At 48.3% G+C, this 16935-nt stretch overlaps 30 non-coding genes across 30 annotated transcripts; all 30 read right to left on the bottom strand.

Annotated features, from left to right (window-relative positions):
• Nucleotides 1–58: 58 nt before the first annotated feature.
• On the bottom strand, nt 59–131 carry Trnar-ccu. The gene has a single exon. It is a non-coding gene; the product is annotated as a tRNA-Arg (tRNA).
• A 502-nt stretch (nt 132–633) lies between these two features.
• Nucleotides 634–706, bottom strand: Trnar-ccu. Its single transcript has one exon. It is a non-coding gene; the product is annotated as a tRNA-Arg (tRNA).
• Nucleotides 707–1208: 502 nt separating this feature from the next.
• Trnar-ccu lies at nt 1209–1281 on the bottom strand. Its single transcript has one exon. It is a non-coding gene; the product is annotated as a tRNA-Arg (tRNA).
• Nucleotides 1282–1783: 502 nt separating this feature from the next.
• Nucleotides 1784–1856, bottom strand: Trnar-ccu. The gene has a single exon. It is a non-coding gene; the product is annotated as a tRNA-Arg (tRNA).
• A 502-nt stretch (nt 1857–2358) lies between these two features.
• Nucleotides 2359–2431, bottom strand: Trnar-ccu. The gene has a single exon. It is a non-coding gene; the product is annotated as a tRNA-Arg (tRNA).
• A 502-nt stretch (nt 2432–2933) lies between these two features.
• Nucleotides 2934–3006, bottom strand: Trnar-ccu. The gene has a single exon. It is a non-coding gene; the product is annotated as a tRNA-Arg (tRNA).
• Nucleotides 3007–3508: 502 nt separating this feature from the next.
• Nucleotides 3509–3581, bottom strand: Trnar-ccu. The gene has a single exon. It is a non-coding gene; the product is annotated as a tRNA-Arg (tRNA).
• A 502-nt stretch (nt 3582–4083) lies between these two features.
• Trnar-ccu lies at nt 4084–4156 on the bottom strand. The gene has a single exon. It is a non-coding gene; the product is annotated as a tRNA-Arg (tRNA).
• Nucleotides 4157–4658: 502 nt separating this feature from the next.
• On the bottom strand, nt 4659–4731 carry Trnar-ccu. Its single transcript has one exon. It is a non-coding gene; the product is annotated as a tRNA-Arg (tRNA).
• Nucleotides 4732–5233: 502 nt separating this feature from the next.
• Nucleotides 5234–5306, bottom strand: Trnar-ccu. The gene has a single exon. It is a non-coding gene; the product is annotated as a tRNA-Arg (tRNA).
• A 502-nt stretch (nt 5307–5808) lies between these two features.
• On the bottom strand, nt 5809–5881 carry Trnar-ccu. The gene has a single exon. It is a non-coding gene; the product is annotated as a tRNA-Arg (tRNA).
• Nucleotides 5882–6383: 502 nt separating this feature from the next.
• On the bottom strand, nt 6384–6456 carry Trnar-ccu. Its single transcript has one exon. It is a non-coding gene; the product is annotated as a tRNA-Arg (tRNA).
• A 502-nt stretch (nt 6457–6958) lies between these two features.
• Nucleotides 6959–7031, bottom strand: Trnar-ccu. The gene has a single exon. It is a non-coding gene; the product is annotated as a tRNA-Arg (tRNA).
• A 502-nt stretch (nt 7032–7533) lies between these two features.
• Trnar-ccu lies at nt 7534–7606 on the bottom strand. Its single transcript has one exon. It is a non-coding gene; the product is annotated as a tRNA-Arg (tRNA).
• A 502-nt stretch (nt 7607–8108) lies between these two features.
• On the bottom strand, nt 8109–8181 carry Trnar-ccu. The gene has a single exon. It is a non-coding gene; the product is annotated as a tRNA-Arg (tRNA).
• A 502-nt stretch (nt 8182–8683) lies between these two features.
• Nucleotides 8684–8756, bottom strand: Trnar-ccu. The gene has a single exon. It is a non-coding gene; the product is annotated as a tRNA-Arg (tRNA).
• Nucleotides 8757–9258: 502 nt separating this feature from the next.
• Trnar-ccu lies at nt 9259–9331 on the bottom strand. Its single transcript has one exon. It is a non-coding gene; the product is annotated as a tRNA-Arg (tRNA).
• Nucleotides 9332–9833: 502 nt separating this feature from the next.
• Nucleotides 9834–9906, bottom strand: Trnar-ccu. Its single transcript has one exon. It is a non-coding gene; the product is annotated as a tRNA-Arg (tRNA).
• A 502-nt stretch (nt 9907–10408) lies between these two features.
• Nucleotides 10409–10481, bottom strand: Trnar-ccu. Its single transcript has one exon. It is a non-coding gene; the product is annotated as a tRNA-Arg (tRNA).
• A 502-nt stretch (nt 10482–10983) lies between these two features.
• Nucleotides 10984–11056, bottom strand: Trnar-ccu. Its single transcript has one exon. It is a non-coding gene; the product is annotated as a tRNA-Arg (tRNA).
• Nucleotides 11057–11558: 502 nt separating this feature from the next.
• Nucleotides 11559–11631, bottom strand: Trnar-ccu. Its single transcript has one exon. It is a non-coding gene; the product is annotated as a tRNA-Arg (tRNA).
• Nucleotides 11632–12133: 502 nt separating this feature from the next.
• Trnar-ccu lies at nt 12134–12206 on the bottom strand. The gene has a single exon. It is a non-coding gene; the product is annotated as a tRNA-Arg (tRNA).
• Nucleotides 12207–12708: 502 nt separating this feature from the next.
• On the bottom strand, nt 12709–12781 carry Trnar-ccu. Its single transcript has one exon. It is a non-coding gene; the product is annotated as a tRNA-Arg (tRNA).
• A 502-nt stretch (nt 12782–13283) lies between these two features.
• Trnar-ccu lies at nt 13284–13356 on the bottom strand. Its single transcript has one exon. It is a non-coding gene; the product is annotated as a tRNA-Arg (tRNA).
• Nucleotides 13357–13858: 502 nt separating this feature from the next.
• Trnar-ccu lies at nt 13859–13931 on the bottom strand. The gene has a single exon. It is a non-coding gene; the product is annotated as a tRNA-Arg (tRNA).
• Nucleotides 13932–14433: 502 nt separating this feature from the next.
• On the bottom strand, nt 14434–14506 carry Trnar-ccu. Its single transcript has one exon. It is a non-coding gene; the product is annotated as a tRNA-Arg (tRNA).
• A 502-nt stretch (nt 14507–15008) lies between these two features.
• On the bottom strand, nt 15009–15081 carry Trnar-ccu. The gene has a single exon. It is a non-coding gene; the product is annotated as a tRNA-Arg (tRNA).
• Nucleotides 15082–15583: 502 nt separating this feature from the next.
• Nucleotides 15584–15656, bottom strand: Trnar-ccu. The gene has a single exon. It is a non-coding gene; the product is annotated as a tRNA-Arg (tRNA).
• A 502-nt stretch (nt 15657–16158) lies between these two features.
• Trnar-ccu lies at nt 16159–16231 on the bottom strand. Its single transcript has one exon. It is a non-coding gene; the product is annotated as a tRNA-Arg (tRNA).
• A 502-nt stretch (nt 16232–16733) lies between these two features.
• Trnar-ccu lies at nt 16734–16806 on the bottom strand. The gene has a single exon. It is a non-coding gene; the product is annotated as a tRNA-Arg (tRNA).
• Nucleotides 16807–16935: the final 129 nt, after the last annotated feature.

Raw genomic sequence — 16935 nt, 5'->3', positions numbered from 1 at the left:
TCTCAACTATTACAGCTGTATGTGGTGAGAGTGATTTTGCCCCAGTGAGTAAAACGTGTACCTCTGGTGGGACTCGAACCCACAATCCCCGGTTTAGGAGACCGATGCCTTATCCATTAGGCCACAGAGGCTGACTGGCGCTAAGCTGGCGGTGTGCTCGCTCAAATCAACACTTGCCAAGTGTACCCTTCCTGATGCGCTACTCTACGTCTGCAGAGAGTCAGGACGTCGCATGAGCCTTTCCTGTGTGCCTGTACATACTCAGACGTATCCAAGTCCAGGCGCCTACTTTCTGCTGGCAATTCTTATACCTGCCGTCTTAGGCTATTCCCTTTCTGGACTGTAAGTCCTGCACACAAGACAGGTAAGTGACTATTCATATGGGTCATACTGTTTACCAACAAGCAATTTCAAAATAGCGTTTCCTTTCACAGCGCCATCACGCTTTGAAACACTTCCGCTGCTAATAGGTCGATTGATAATGGCCGTCGTTTCGTTTTTGGTTGTCAGTAAGTGCGTATTTTCATATCGTCGTCATACCTGTGATACCTGTAAGCACTCAGAAACGCCAGCTTTCTCAACTATTACAGCTGTATGTGGTGAGAGTGATTTTGCCCCAGTGAGTAAAACGTGTACCTCTGGTGGGACTCGAACCCACAATCCCCGGTTTAGGAGACCGATGCCTTATCCATTAGGCCACAGAGGCTGACTGGCGCTAAGCTGGCGGTGTGCTCGCTCAAATCAACACTTGCCAAGTGTACCCTTCCTGATGCGCTACTCTACGTCTGCAGAGAGTCAGGACGTCGCATGAGCCTTTCCTGTGTGCCTGTACATACTCAGACGTATCCAAGTCCAGGCGCCTACTTTCTGCTGGCAATTCTTATACCTGCCGTCTTAGGCTATTCCCTTTCTGGACTGTAAGTCCTGCACACAAGACAGGTAAGTGACTATTCATATGGGTCATACTGTTTACCAACAAGCAATTTCAAAATAGCGTTTCCTTTCACAGCGCCATCACGCTTTGAAACACTTCCGCTGCTAATAGGTCGATTGATAATGGCCGTCGTTTCGTTTTTGGTTGTCAGTAAGTGCGTATTTTCATATCGTCGTCATACCTGTGATACCTGTAAGCACTCAGAAACGCCAGCTTTCTCAACTATTACAGCTGTATGTGGTGAGAGTGATTTTGCCCCAGTGAGTAAAACGTGTACCTCTGGTGGGACTCGAACCCACAATCCCCGGTTTAGGAGACCGACGCCTTATCCATTAGGCCACAGAGGCTGACTGGCGCTAAGCTGGCGGTGTGCTCGCTCAAATCAACACTTGCCAAGTGTACCCTTCCTGATGCGCTACTCTACGTCTGCAGAGAGTCAGGACGTCGCATGAGCCTTTCCTGTGTGCCTGTACATACTCAGACGTATCCAAGTCCAGGCGCCTACTTTCTGCTGGCAATTCTTATACCTGCCGTCTTAGGCTATTCCCTTTCTGGACTGTAAGTCCTGCACACAAGACAGGTAAGTGACTATTCATATGGGTCATACTGTTTACCAACAAGCAATTTCAAAATAGCGTTTCCTTTCACAGCGCCATCACGCTTTGAAACACTTCCGCTGCTAATAGGTCGATTGATAATGGCCGTCGTTTCGTTTTTGGTTGTCAGTAAGTGCGTATTTTCATATCGTCGTCATACCTGTGATACCTGTAAGCACTCAGAAACGCCAGCTTTCTCAACTATTACAGCTGTATGTGGTGAGAGTGATTTTGCCCCAGTGAGTAAAACGTGTACCTCTGGTGGGACTCGAACCCACAATCCCCGGTTTAGGAGACCGATGCCTTATCCATTAGGCCACAGAGGCTGACTGGCGCTAAGCTGGCGGTGTGCTCGCTCAAATCAACGCTTGCCAAGTGTACCCTTCCTGATGCGCTACTCTACGTCTGCAGAGAGTCAGGACGTCGCATGAGCCTTTCCTGTGTGCCTGTACATACTCAGACGTATCCAAGTCCAGGCGCCTACTTTCTGCTGGCAATTCTTATACCTGCCGTCTTAGGCTATTCCCTTTCTGGACTGTAAGTCCTGCACACAAGACAGGTAAGTGACTATTCATATGGGTCATACTGTTTACCAACAAGCAATTTCAAAATAGCGTTTCCTTTCACAGCGCCATCACGCTTTGAAACACTTCCGCTGCTAATAGGTCGATTGATAATGGCCGTCGTTTCGTTTTTGGTTGTCAGTAAGTGCGTATTTTCATATCGTCGTCATACCTGTGATACCTGTAAGCACTCAGAAACGCCAGCTTTCTCAACTATTACAGCTGTATGTGGTGAGAGTGATTTTGCCCCAGTGAGTAAAACGTGTACCTCTGGTGGGACTCGAACCCACAATCCCCGGTTTAGGAGACCGATGCCTTATCCATTAGGCCACAGAGGCTGACTGGCGCTAAGCTGGCGGTGTGCTCGCTCAAATCAACACTTGCCAAGTGTACCCTTCCTGATGCGCTACTCTACGTCTGCAGAGAGTCAGGACGTCGCATGAGCCTTTCCTGTGTGCCTGTACATACTCAGACGTATCCAAGTCCAGGCGCCTACTTTCTGCTGGCAATTCTTATACCTGCCGTCTTAGGCTATTCCCTTTCTGGACTGTAAGTCCTGCACACAAGACAGGTAAGTGACTATTCATATGGGTCATACTGTTTACCAACAAGCAATTTCAAAATAGCGTTTCCTTTCACAGCGCCATCACGCTTTGAAACACTTCCGCTGCTAATAGGTCGATTGATAATGGCCGTCGTTTCGTTTTTGGTTGTCAGTAAGTGCGTATTTTCATATCGTCGTCATACCTGTGATACCTGTAAGCACTCAGAAACGCCAGCTTTCTCAACTATTACAGCTGTATGTGGTGAGAGTGATTTTGCCCCAGTGAGTAAAACGTGTACCTCTGGTGGGACTCGAACCCACAATCCCCGGTTTAGGAGACCGATGCCTTATCCATTAGGCCACAGAGGCTGACTGGCGCTAAGCTGGCGGTGTGCTCGCTCAAATCAACACTTGCCAAGTGTACCCTTCCTGATGCGCTACTCTACGTCTGCAGAGAGTCAGGACGTCGCATGAGCCTTTCCTGTGTGCCTGTACATACTCAGACGTATCCAAGTCCAGGCGCCTACTTTCTGCTGGCAATTCTTATACCTGCCGTCTTAGGCTATTCCCTTTCTGGACTGTAAGTCCTGCACACAAGACAGGTAAGTGACTATTCATATGGGTCATACTGTTTACCAACAAGCAATTTCAAAATAGCGTTTCCTTTCACAGCGCCATCACGCTTTGAAACACTTCCGCTGCTAATAGGTCGATTGATAATGGCCGTCGTTTCGTTTTTGGTTGTCAGTAAGTGCGTATTTTCATATCGTCGTCATACCTGTGATACCTGTAAGCACTCAGAAACGCCAGCTTTCTCAACTATTACAGCTGTATGTGGTGAGAGTGATTTTGCCCCAGTGAGTAAAACGTGTACCTCTGGTGGGACTCGAACCCACAATCCCCGGTTTAGGAGACCGATGCCTTATCCATTAGGCCACAGAGGCTGACTGGCGCTAAGCTGGCGGTGTGCTCGCTCAAATCAACACTTGCCAAGTGTACCCTTCCTGATGCGCTACTCTACGTCTGCAGAGAGTCAGGACGTCGCATGAGCCTTTCCTGTGTGCCTGTACATACTCAGACGTATCCAAGTCCAGGCGCCTACTTTCTGCTGGCAATTCTTATACCTGCCGTCTTAGGCTATTCCCTTTCTGGACTGTAAGTCCTGCACACAAGACAGGTAAGTGACTATTCATATGGGTCATACTGTTTACCAACAAGCAATTTCAAAATAGCGTTTCCTTTCACAGCGCCATCACGCTTTGAAACACTTCCGCTGCTAATAGGTCGATTGATAATGGCCGTCGTTTCGTTTTTGGTTGTCAGTAAGTGCGTATTTTCATATCGTCGTCATACCTGTGATACCTGTAAGCACTCAGAAACGCCAGCTTTCTCAACTATTACAGCTGTATGTGGTGAGAGTGATTTTGCCCCAGTGAGTAAAACGTGTACCTCTGGTGGGACTCGAACCCACAATCCCCGGTTTAGGAGACCGATGCCTTATCCATTAGGCCACAGAGGCTGACTGGCGCTAAGCTGGCGGTGTGCTCGCTCAAATCAACACTTGCCAAGTGTACCCTTCCTGATGCGCTACTCTACGTCTGCAGAGAGTCAGGACGTCGCATGAGCCTTTCCTGTGTGCCTGTACATACTCAGACGTATCCAAGTCCAGGCGCCTACTTTCTGCTGGCAATTCTTATACCTGCCGTCTTAGGCTATTCCCTTTCTGGACTGTAAGTCCTGCACACAAGACAGGTAAGTGACTATTCATATGGGTCATACTGTTTACCAACAAGCAATTTCAAAATAGCGTTTCCTTTCACAGCGCCATCACGCTTTGAAACACTTCCGCTGCTAATAGGTCGATTGATAATGGCCGTCGTTTCGTTTTTGGTTGTCAGTAAGTGCGTATTTTCATATCGTCGTCATACCTGTGATACCTGTAAGCACTCAGAAACGCCAGCTTTCTCAACTATTACAGCTGTATGTGGTGAGAGTGATTTTGCCCCAGTGAGTAAAACGTGTACCTCTGGTGGGACCCGAACCCACAATCCCCGGTTTAGGAGACCGATGCCTTATCCATTAGGCCACAGAGGCTGACTGGCGCTAAGCTGGCGGTGTGCTCGCTCAAATCAACACTTGCCAAGTGTACCCTTCCTGATGCGCTACTCTACGTCTGCAGAGAGTCAGGACGTCGCATGAGCCTTTCCTGTGTGCCTGTACATACTCAGACGTATCCAAGTCCAGGCGCCTACTTTCTGCTGGCAATTCTTATACCTGCCGTCTTAGGCTATTCCCTTTCTGGACTGTAAGTCCTGCACACAAGACAGGTAAGTGACTATTCATATGGGTCATACTGTTTACCAACAAGCAATTTCAAAATAGCGTTTCCTTTCACAGCGCCATCACGCTTTGAAACACTTCCGCTGCTAATAGGTCGATTGATAATGGCCGTCGTTTCGTTTTTGGTTGTCAGTAAGTGCGTATTTTCATATCGTCGTCATACCTGTGATACCTGTAAGCACTCAGAAACGCCAGCTTTCTCAACTATTACAGCTGTATGTGGTGAGAGTGATTTTGCCCCAGTGAGTAAAACGTGTACCTGTGGTGGGACTCGAACCCACAATCCCCGGTTTAGGAGACCGATGCCTTATCCATTAGGCCACAGAGGCTGACTGGCGCTAAGCTGGCGGTGTGCTCGCTCAAATCAACACTTGCCAAGTGTACCCTTCCTGATGCGCTACTCTACGTCTGCAGAGAGTCAGGACGTCGCATGAGCCTTTCCTGTGTGCCTGTACATACTCAGACGTATCCAAGTCCAGGCGCCTACTTTCTGCTGGCAATTCTTATACCTGCCGTCTTAGGCTATTCCCTTTCTGGACTGTAAGTCCTGCACACAAGACAGGTAAGTGACTATTCATATGGGTCATACTGTTTACCAACAAGCAATTTCAAAATAGCGTTTCCTTTCACAGCGCCATCACGCTTTGAAACACTTCCGCTGCTAATAGGTCGATTGATAATGGCCGTCGTTTCGTTTTTGGTTGTCAGTAAGTGCGTATTTTCATATCGTCGTCATACCTGTGATACCTGTAAGCACTCAGAAACGCCAGCTTTCTCAACTATTACAGCTGTATGTGGTGAGAGTGATTTTGCCCCAGTGAGTAAAACGTGTACCTCTGGTGGGACTCGAACCCACAATCCCCGGTTTAGGAGACCGATGCCTTATCCATTAGGCCACAGAGGCTGACTGGCGCTAAGCTGGCGGTGTGCTCGCTCAAATCAACACTTGCCAAGTGTACCCTTCCTGATGCGCTACTCCACGTCTGCAGAGAGTCAGGACGTCGCATGAGCCTTTCCTGTGTGCCTGTACATACTCAGACGTATCCAAGTCCAGGCGCCTACTTTCTGCTGGCAATTCTTATACCTGCCGTCTTAGGCTATTCCCTTTCTGGACTGTAAGTCCTGCACACAAGACAGGTAAGTGACTATTCATATGGGTCATACTGTTTACCAACAAGCAATTTCAAAATAGCGTTTCCTTTCACAGCGCCATCACGCTTTGAAACACTTCCGGTGCTAATAGGTCGATTGATAATGGCCGTCGTTTCGTTTTTGGTTGTCAGTAAGTGCGTATTTTCATATCGTCGTCATACCTGTGATACCTGTAAGCACTCAGAAACGCCAGCTTTCTCAACTATTACAGCTGTATGTGGTGAGAGTGATTTTGCCCCAGTGAGTAAAACGTGTACCTCTGGTGGGACTCGAACCCACAATCCCCGGTTTAGGAGACCGATGCCTTATCCATTAGGCCACAGAGGCTGACTGGCGCTAAGCTGGCGGTGTGCTCGCTCAAATCAACACTTGCCAAGTGTACCCTTCCTGATGCGCTACTCTACGTCTGCAGAGAGTCAGGACGTCGCATGAGCCTTTCCTGTGTGCCTGTACATACTCAGACGTATCCAAGTCCAGGCGCCTACTTTCTGCTGGCAATTCTTATACCTGCCGTCTTAGGCTATTCCCTTTCTGGACTGTAAGTCCTGCACACAAGACAGGTAAGTGACTATTCATATGGGTCATACTGTTTACCAACAAGCAATTTCAAAATAGCGTTTCCTTTCACAGCGCCATCACGCTTTGAAACACTTCCGCTGCTAATAGGTCGATTGATAATGGCCGTCGTTTCGTTTTTGGTTGTCAGTAAGTGCGTATTTTCATATCGTCGTCATACCTGTGATACCTGTAAGCACTCAGAAACGCCAGCTTTCTCAACTATTACAGCTGTATGTGGTGAGAGTGATTTTGCCCCAGTGAGTAAAACGTGTACCTCTGGTGGGACTCGAACCCACAATCCCCGGTTTAGGAGACCGATGCCTTATCCATTAGGCCACAGAGGCTGACTGGCGCTAAGCTGGCGGTGTGCTCGCTCAAATCAACACTTGCCAAGTGTACCCTTCCTGATGCGCTACTCTACGTCTGCAGAGAGTCAGGACGTCGCATGAGCCTTTCCTGTGTGCCTGTACATACTCAGACGTATCCAAGTCCAGGCGCCTACTTTCTGCTGGCAATTCTTATACCTGCCGTCTTAGGCTATTCCCTTTCTGGACTGTAAGTCCTGCACACAAGACAGGTAAGTGACTATTCATATGGGTCATACTGTTTACCAACAAGCAATTTCAAAATAGCGTTTCCTTTCACAGCGCCATCACGCTTTGAAACACTTCCGCTGCTAATAGGTCGATTGATAATGGCCGTCGTTTCGTTTTTGGTTGTCAGTAAGTGCGTATTTTCATATCGTCGTCATACCTGTGATACCTGTAAGCACTCAGAAACGCCAGCTTTCTCAACTATTACAGCTGTATGTGGTGAGAGTGATTTTGCCCCAGTGAGTAAAACGTGTACCTCTGGTGGGACCCGAACCCACAATCCCCGGTTTAGGAGACCGATGCCTTATCCATTAGGCCACAGAGGCTGACTGGCGCTAAGCTGGCGGTGTGCTCGCTCAAATCAACACTTGCCAAGTGTACCCTTCCTGATGCGCTACTCTACGTCTGCAGAGAGTCAGGACGTCGCATGAGCCTTTCCTGTGTGCCTGTACATACTCAGACGTATCCAAGTCCAGGCGCCTACTTTCTGCTGGCAATTCTTATACCTGCCGTCTTAGGCTATTCCCTTTCTGGACTGTAAGTCCTGCACACAAGACAGGTAAGTGACTATTCATATGGGTCATACTGTTTACCAACAAGCAATTTCAAAATAGCGTTTCCTTTCACAGCGCCATCACGCTTTGAAACACTTCCGCTGCTAATAGGTCGATTGATAATGGCCGTCGTTTCGTTTTTGGTTGTCAGTAAGTGCGTATTTTCATATCGTCGTCATACCTGTGATACCTGTAAGCACTCAGAAACGCCAGCTTTCTCAACTATTACAGCTGTATGTGGTGAGAGTGATTTTGCCCCAGTGAGTAAAACGTGTACCTCTGGTGGGACTCGAACCCACAATCCCCGGTTTAGGAGACCGATGCCTTATCCATTAGGCCACAGAGGCTGACTGGCGCTAAGCTGGCGGTGTGCTCGCTCAAATCAACACTTGCCAAGTGTACCCTTCCTGATGCGCTACTCTACGTCTGCAGAGAGTCAGGACGTCGCATGAGCCTTTCCTGTGTGCCTGTACATACTCAGACGTATCCAAGTCCAGGCGCCTACTTTCTGCTGGCAATTCTTATACCTGCCGTCTTAGGCTATTCCCTTTCTGGACTGTAAGTCCTGCACACAAGACAGGTAAGTGACTATTCATATGGGTCATACTGTTTACCAACAAGCAATTTCAAAATAGCGTTTCCTTTCACAGCGCCATCACGCTTTGAAACACTTCCGCTGCTAATAGGTCGATTGATAATGGCCGTCGTTTCGTTTTTGGTTGTCAGTAAGTGCGTATTTTCATATCGTCGTCATACCTGTGATACCTGTAAGCACTCAGAAACGCCAGCTTTCTCAACTATTACAGCTGTATGTGGTGAGAGTGATTTTGCCCCAGTGAGTAAAACGTGTACCTCTGGTGGGACTCGAACCCACAATCCCCGGTTTAGGAGACCGATGCCTTATCCATTAGGCCACAGAGGCTGACTGGCGCTAAGCTGGCGGTGTGCTCGCTCAAATCAACACTTGCCAAGTGTACCCTTCCTGATGCGCTACTCTACGTCTGCAGAGAGTCAGGACGTCGCATGAGCCTTTCCTGTGTGCCTGTACATACTCAGACGTATCCAAGTCCAGGCGCCTACTTTCTGCTGGCAATTCTTATACCTGCCGTCTTAGGCTATTCCCTTTCTGGACTGTAAGTCCTGCACACAAGACAGGTAAGTGACTATTCATATGGGTCATACTGTTTACCAACAAGCAATTTCAAAATAGCGTTTCCTTTCACAGCGCCATCACGCTTTGAAACACTTCCGCTGCTAATAGGTCGATTGATAATGGCCGTCGTTTCGTTTTTGGTTGTCAGTAAGTGCGTATTTTCATATCGTCGTCATACCTGTGATACCTGTAAGCACTCAGAAACGCCAGCTTTCTCAACTATTACAGCTGTATGTGGTGAGAGTGATTTTGCCCCAGTGAGTAAAACGTGTACCTCTGGTGGGACTCGAACCCACAATCCCCGGTTTAGGAGACCGATGCCTTATCCATTAGGCCACAGAGGCTGACTGGCGCTAAGCTGGCGGTGTGCTCGCTCAAATCAACACTTGCCAAGTGTACCCTTCCTGATGCGCTACTCTACGTCTGCAGAGAGTCAGGACGTCGCATGAGCCTTTCCTGTGTGCCTGTACATACTCAGACGTATCCAAGTCCAGGCGCCTACTTTCTGCTGGCAATTCTTATACCTGCCGTCTTAGGCTATTCCCTTTCTGGACTGTAAGTCCTGCACACAAGACAGGTAAGTGACTATTCATATGGGTCATACTGTTTACCAACAAGCAATTTCAAAATAGCGTTTCCTTTCACAGCGCCATCACGCTTTGAAACACTTCCGCTGCTAATAGGTCGATTGATAATGGCCGTCGTTTCGTTTTTGGTTGTCAGTAAGTGCGTATTTTCATATCGTCGTCATACCTGTGATACCTGTAAGCACTCAGAAACGCCAGCTTTCTCAACTATTACAGCTGTATGTGGTGAGAGTGATTTTGCCCCAGTGAGTAAAACGTGTACCTCTGGTGGGACTCGAACCCACAATCCCCGGTTTAGGAGACCGATGCCTTATCCATTAGGCCACAGAGGCTGACTGGCGCTAAGCTGGCGGTGTGCTCGCTCAAATCAACACTTGCCAAGTGTACCCTTCCTGATGCGCTACTCTACGTCTGCAGAGAGTCAGGACGTCGCATGAGCCTTTCCTGTGTGCCTGTACATACTCAGACGTATCCAAGTCCAGGCGCCTACTTTCTGCTGGCAATTCTTATACCTGCCGTCTTAGGCTATTCCCTTTCTGGACTGTAAGTCCTGCACACAAGACAGGTAAGTGACTATTCATATGGGTCATACTGTTTACCAACAAGCAATTTCAAAATAGCGTTTCCTTTCACAGCGCCATCACGCTTTGAAACACTTCCGCTGCTAATAGGTCGATTGATAATGGCCGTCGTTTCGTTTTTGGTTGTCAGTAAGTGCGTATTTTCATATCGTCGTCATACCTGTGATACCTGTAAGCACTCAGAAACGCCAGCTTTCTCAACTATTACAGCTGTATGTGGTGAGAGTGATTTTGCCCCAGTGAGTAAAACGTGTACCTCTGGTGGGACTCGAACCCACAATCCCCGGTTTAGGAGACCGATGCCTTATCCATTAGGCCACAGAGGCTGACTGGCGCTAAGCTGGCGGTGTGCTCGCTCAAATCAACACTTGCCAAGTGTACCCTTCCTGATGCGCTACTCTACGTCTGCAGAGAGTCAGGACGTCGCATGAGCCTTTCCTGTGTGCCTGTACATACTCAGACGTATCCAAGTCCAGGCGCCTACTTTCTGCTGGCAATTCTTATACCTGCCGTCTTAGGCTATTCCCTTTCTGGACTGTAAGTCCTGCACACAAGACAGGTAAGTGACTATTCATATGGGTCATACTGTTTACCAACAAGCAATTTCAAAATAGCGTTTCCTTTCACAGCGCCATCACGCTTTGAAACACTTCCGCTGCTAATAGGTCGATTGATAATGGCCGTCGTTTCGTTTTTGGTTGTCAGTAAGTGCGTATTTTCATATCGTCGTCATACCTGTGATACCTGTAAGCACTCAGAAACGCCAGCTTTCTCAACTATTACAGCTGTATGTGGTGAGAGTGATTTTGCCCCAGTGAGTAAAACGTGTACCTCTGGTGGGACTCGAACCCACAATCCCCGGTTTAGGAGACCGATGCCTTATCCATTAGGCCACAGAGGCTGACTGGCGCTAAGCTGGCGGTGTGCTCGCTCAAATCAACACTTGCCAAGTGTACCCTTCCTGATGCGCTACTCTACGTCTGCAGAGAGTCAGGACGTCGCATGAGCCTTTCCTGTGTGCCTGTACATACTCAGACGTATCCAAGTCCAGGCGCCTACTTTCTGCTGGCAATTCTTATACCTGCCGTCTTAGGCTATTCCCTTTCTGGACTGTAAGTCCTGCACACAAGACAGGTAAGTGACTATTCATATGGGTCATACTGTTTACCAACAAGCAATTTCAAAATAGCGTTTCCTTTCACAGCGCCATCACGCTTTGAAACACTTCCGCTGCTAATAGGTCGATTGATAATGGCCGTCGTTTCGTTTTTGGTTGTCAGTAAGTGCGTATTTTCATATCGTCGTCATACCTGTGATACCTGTAAGCACTCAGAAACGCCAGCTTTCTCAACTATTACAGCTGTATGTGGTGAGAGTGATTTTGCCCCAGTGAGTAAAACGTGTACCTCTGGTGGGACTCGAACCCACAATCCCCGGTTTAGGAGACCGATGCCTTATCCATTAGGCCACAGAGGCTGACTGGCGCTTAGCTGGCGGTGTGCTCGCTCAAATCAACACTTGCCAAGTGTACCCTTCCTGATGCGCTACTCTACGTCTGCAGAGAGTCAGGACGTCGCATGAGCCTTTCCTGTGTGCCTGTACATACTCAGACGTATCCAAGTCCAGGCGCCTACTTTCTGCTGGCAATTCTTATACCTGCCGTCTTAGGCTATTCCCTTTCTGGACTGTAAGTCCTGCACACAAGACAGGTAAGTGACTATTCATATGGGTCATACTGTTTACCAACAAGCAATTTCAAAATAGCGTTTCCTTTCACAGCGCCATCACGCTTTGAAACACTTCCGCTGCTAATAGGTCGATTGATAATGGCCGTCGTTTCGTTTTTGGTTGTCAGTAAGTGCGTATTTTCATATCGTCGTCATACCTGTGATACCTGTAAGCACTCAGAAACGCCAGCTTTCTCAACTATTACAGCTGTATGTGGTGAGAGTGATTTTGCCCCAGTGAGTAAAACGTGTACCTCTGGTGGGACTCGAACCCACAATCCCCGGTTTAGGAGACCGATGCCTTATCCATTAGGCCACAGAGGCTGACTGGCGCTAAGCTGGCGGTGTGCTCGCTCAAATCAACACTTGCCAAGTGTACCCTTCCTGATGCGCTACTCTACGTCTGCAGAGAGTCAGGACGTCGCATGAGCCTTTCCTGTGTGCCTGTACATACTCAGACGTATCCAAGTCCAGGCGCCTACTTTCTGCTGGCAATTCTTATACCTGCCGTCTTAGGCTATTCCCTTTCTGGACTGTAAGTCCTGCACACAAGACAGGTAAGTGACTATTCATATGGGTCATACTGTTTACCAACAAGCAATTTCAAAATAGCGTTTCCTTTCACAGCGCCATCACGCTTTGAAACACTTCCGCTGCTAATAGGTCGATTGATAATGGCCGTCGTTTCGTTTTTGGTTGTCAGTAAGTGCGTATTTTCATATCGTCGTCATACCTGTGATACCTGTAAGCACTCAGAAACGCCAGCTTTCTCAACTATTACAGCTGTATGTGGTGAGAGTGATTTTGCCCCAGTGAGTAAAACGTGTACCTCTGGTGGGACTCGAACCCACAATCCCCGGTTTAGGAGACCGATGCCTTATCCATTAGGCCACAGAGGCTGACTGGCGCTAAGCTGGCGGTGTGCTCGCTCAAATCAACACTTGCCAAGTGTACCCTTCCTGATGCGCTACTCTACGTCTGCAGAGAGTCAGGACGTCGCATGAGCCTTTCCTGTGTGCCTGTACATACTCAGACGTATCCAAGTCCAGGCGCCTACTTTCTGCTGGCAATTCTTATACCTGCCGTCTTAGGCTATTCCCTTTCTGGACTGTAAGTCCTGCACACAAGACAGGTAAGTGACTATTCATATGGGTCATACTGTTTACCAACAAGCGATTTCAAAATAGCGTTTCCTTTCACAGCGCCATCACGCTTTGAAACACTTCCGCTGCTAATAGGTCGATTGATAATGGCCGTCGTTTCGTTTTTGGTTGTCAGTAAGTGCGTATTTTCATATCGTCGTCATACCTGTGATACCTGTAAGCACTCAGAAACGCCAGCTTTCTCAACTATTACAGCTGTATGTGGTGAGAGTGATTTTGCCCCAGTGAGTAAAACGTGTACCTCTGGTGGGACTCGAACCCACAATCCCCGGTTTAGGAGACCGATGCCTTATCCATTAGGCCACAGAGGCTGACTGGCGCTAAGCTGGCGGTGTGCTCGCTCAAATCAACACTTGCCAAGTGTACCCTTCCTGATGCGCTACTCTACGTCTGCAGAGAGTCAGGACGTCGCATGAGCCTTTCCTGTGTGCCTGTACATACTCAGACGTATCCAAGTCCAGGCGCCTACTTTCTGCTGGCAATTCTTATACCTGCCGTCTTAGGCTATTCCCTTTCTGGACTGTAAGTCCTGCACACAAGACAGGTAAGTGACTATTCATATGGGTCATACTGTTTACCAACAAGCAATTTCAAAATAGCGTTTCCTTTCACAGCGCCATCACGCTTTGAAACACTTCCGCTGCTAATAGGTCGATTGATAATGGCCGTCGTTTCGTTTTTGGTTGTCAGTAAGTGCGTATTTTCATATCGTCGTCATACCTGTGATACCTGTAAGCACTCAGAAACGCCAGCTTTCTCAACTATTACAGCTGTATGTGGTGAGAGTGATTTTGCCCCAGTGAGTAAAACGTGTACCTCTGGTGGGACTCGAACCCACAATCCCCGGTTTAGGAGACCGATGCCTTATCCATTAGGCCACAGAGGCTGACTGGCGCTAAGCTGGCGGTGTGCTCGCTCAAATCAACACTTGCCAAGTGTACCCTTCCTGATGCGCTACTCTACGTCTGCAGAGAGTCAGGACGTCGCATGAGCCTTTCCTGTGTGCCTGTACATACTCAGACGTATCCAAGTCCAGGCGCCTACTTTCTGCTGGCAATTCTTATACCTGCCGTCTTAGGCTATTCCCTTTCTGGACTGTAAGTCCTGCACACAAGACAGGTAAGTGACTATTCATATGGGTCATACTGTTTACCAACAAGCAATTTCAAAATAGCGTTTCCTTTCACAGCGCCATCACGCTTTGAAACACTTCCGCTGCTAATAGGTCGATTGATAATGGCCGTCGTTTCGTTTTTGGTTGTCAGTAAGTGCGTATTTTCATATCGTCGTCATACCTGTGATACCTGTAAGCACTCAGAAACGCCAGCTTTCTCAACTATTACAGCTGTATGTGGTGAGAGTGATTTTGCCCCAGTGAGTAAAACGTGTACCTCTGGTGGGACTCGAACCCACAATCCCCGGTTTAGGAGACCGATGCCTTATCCATTAGGCCACAGAGGCTGACTGGCGCTAAGCTGGCGGTGTGCTCGCTCAAATCAACACTTGCCAAGTGTACCCTTCCTGATGCGCTACTCTACGTCTGCAGAGAGTCAGGACGTCGCATGAGCCTTTCCTGTGTGCCTGTACATACTCAGACGTATCCAAGTCCAGGCGCCTACTTTCTGCTGGCAATTCTTATACCTGCCGTCTTAGGCTATTCCCTTTCTGGACTGTAAGTCCTGCACACAAGACAGGTAAGTGACTATTCATATGGGTCATACTGTTTACCAACAAGCAATTTCAAAATAGCGTTTCCTTTCACAGCGCCATCACGCTTTGAAACACTTCCGCTGCTAATAGGTCGATTGATAATGGCCGTCGTTTCGTTTTTGGTTGTCAGTAAGTGCGTATTTTCATATCGTCGTCATACCTGTGATACCTGTAAGCACTCAGAAACGCCAGCTTTCTCAACTATTACAGCTGTATGTGGTGAGAGTGATTTTGCCCCAGTGAGTAAAACGTGTACCTCTGGTGGGACTCGAACCCACAATCCCCGGTTTAGGAGACCGATGCCTTATCCATTAGGCCACAGAGGCTGACTGGCGCTAAGCTGGCGGTGTGCTCGCTCAAATCAACACTTGCCAAGTGTACCCTTCCTGATGCGCTACTCTACGTCTGCAGAGAGTCAGGACGTCGCATGAGCCTTTCCTGTGTGCCTGTACATACTCAGACGTATCCAAGTCCAGGCGCCTACTTTCTGCTGGCAATTCTTATACCTGCCGTCTTAGGCTATTCCCTTTCTGGACTGTAAGTCCTGCACACAAGACAGGTAAGTGACTATTCATATGGGTCATACTGTTTACCAACAAGCAATTTCAAAATAGCGTTTCCTTTCACAGCGCCATCACGCTTTGAAACACTTCCGCTGCTAATAGGTCGATTGATAATGGCCGTCGTTTCGTTTTTGGTTGTCAGTAAGTGCGTATTTTCATATCGTCGTCATACCTGTGATACCTGTAAGCACTCAGAAACGCCAGCTTTCTCAACTATTACAGCTGTATGTGGTGAGAGTGATTTTGCCCCAGTGAGTAAAACGTGTACCTCTGGTGGGACTCGAACCCACAATCCCCGGTTTAGGAGACCAATGCCTTATCCATTAGGCCACAGAGGCTGACTGGCGCTAAGCTGGCGGTGTGCTCGCTCAAATCAACACTTGCCAAGTGTACCCTTCCTGATGCGCTACTCTACGTCTGCAGAGAGTCAGGACGTCGCATGAGCCTTTCCTGTGTGCCTGTACATACTCAGACGTATCCAAGTCCAGGCGCCTACTTTCTGCTGGCAATTCTTATACCTGCCGTCTTAGGCTATTCCCTTTCTGGACTGTAAGTCCTGCACACAAGACAGGTAAGTGACTATTCATATGGGTCATACTGTTTACCAACAAGCAATTTCAAAATAGCGTTTCCTTTCACAGCGCCATCACGCTTTGAAACACTTCCGCTGCTAATAGGTCGATTGATAATGGCCGTCGTTTCGTTTTTGGTTGTCAGTAAGTGCGTATTTTCATATCGTCGTCATACCTGTGATACCTGTAAGCACTCAGAAACGCCAGCTTTCTCAACTATTACAGCTGTATGTGGTGAGAGTGATTTTGCCCCAGTGAGTAAAACGTGTACCTCTGGTGGGACTCGAACCCACAATCCCCGGTTTAGGAGACCGATGCCTTATCCATTAGGCCACAGAGGCTGACTGGCGCTAAGCTGGCGGTGTGCTCGCTCAAATCAACACTTGCCAAGTGTACCCTTCCTGATGCGCTACTCTACGTCTGCAGAGAGTCAGGACGTCGCATGAGCCTTTCCTGTGTGCCTGTACATACTCAGACGTATCCAAGTCCAGGCGCCTACTTTCTGCTGGCAATTCTTATACCTGCCGTCTTAGGCTATTCCCTTTCTGGACTGTAAGTCCTGCACACAAGACAGGTAAGTGACTATTCATATGGGTCATACTGTTTACCAACAAGCAATTTCAAAATAGCGTTTCCTTTCACAGCGCCATCACGCTTTGAAACACTTCCGCTGCTAATAGGTCGATTGATAATGGCCGTCGTTTCGTTTTTGGTTGTCAGTAAGTGCGTATTTTCATATCGTCGTCATACCTGTGATACCTGTAAGCACTCAGAAACGCCAGCTTTCTCAACTATTACAGCTGTATGTGGTGAGAGTGATTTTGCCCCAGTGAGTAAAACGTGTACCTCTGGTGGGACTCGAACCCACAATCCCCGGTTTAGGAGACCGATGCCTTATCCATTAGGCCACAGAGGCTGACTGGCGCTAAGCTGGCGGTGTGCTCGCTCAAATCAACACTTGCCAAGTGTACCCTTCCTGATGCGCTACTCTACGTCTGCAGAGAGTCAGGACGTCGCATGAGCCTTTCCTGTGTGCCTGTACATA

The sequence above is a fragment of the Schistocerca americana genome, chromosome 1 (genome assembly GCF_021461395.2).
Source record: "Schistocerca americana isolate TAMUIC-IGC-003095 chromosome 1, iqSchAmer2.1, whole genome shotgun sequence".
Taxonomy (NCBI): Eukaryota; Metazoa; Arthropoda; class Insecta; order Orthoptera; family Acrididae; genus Schistocerca; species Schistocerca americana.
The sequence above is the reverse complement of the archived record's forward strand: the minus strand, read 5'-3'. Positions and strand labels throughout refer to the sequence as shown.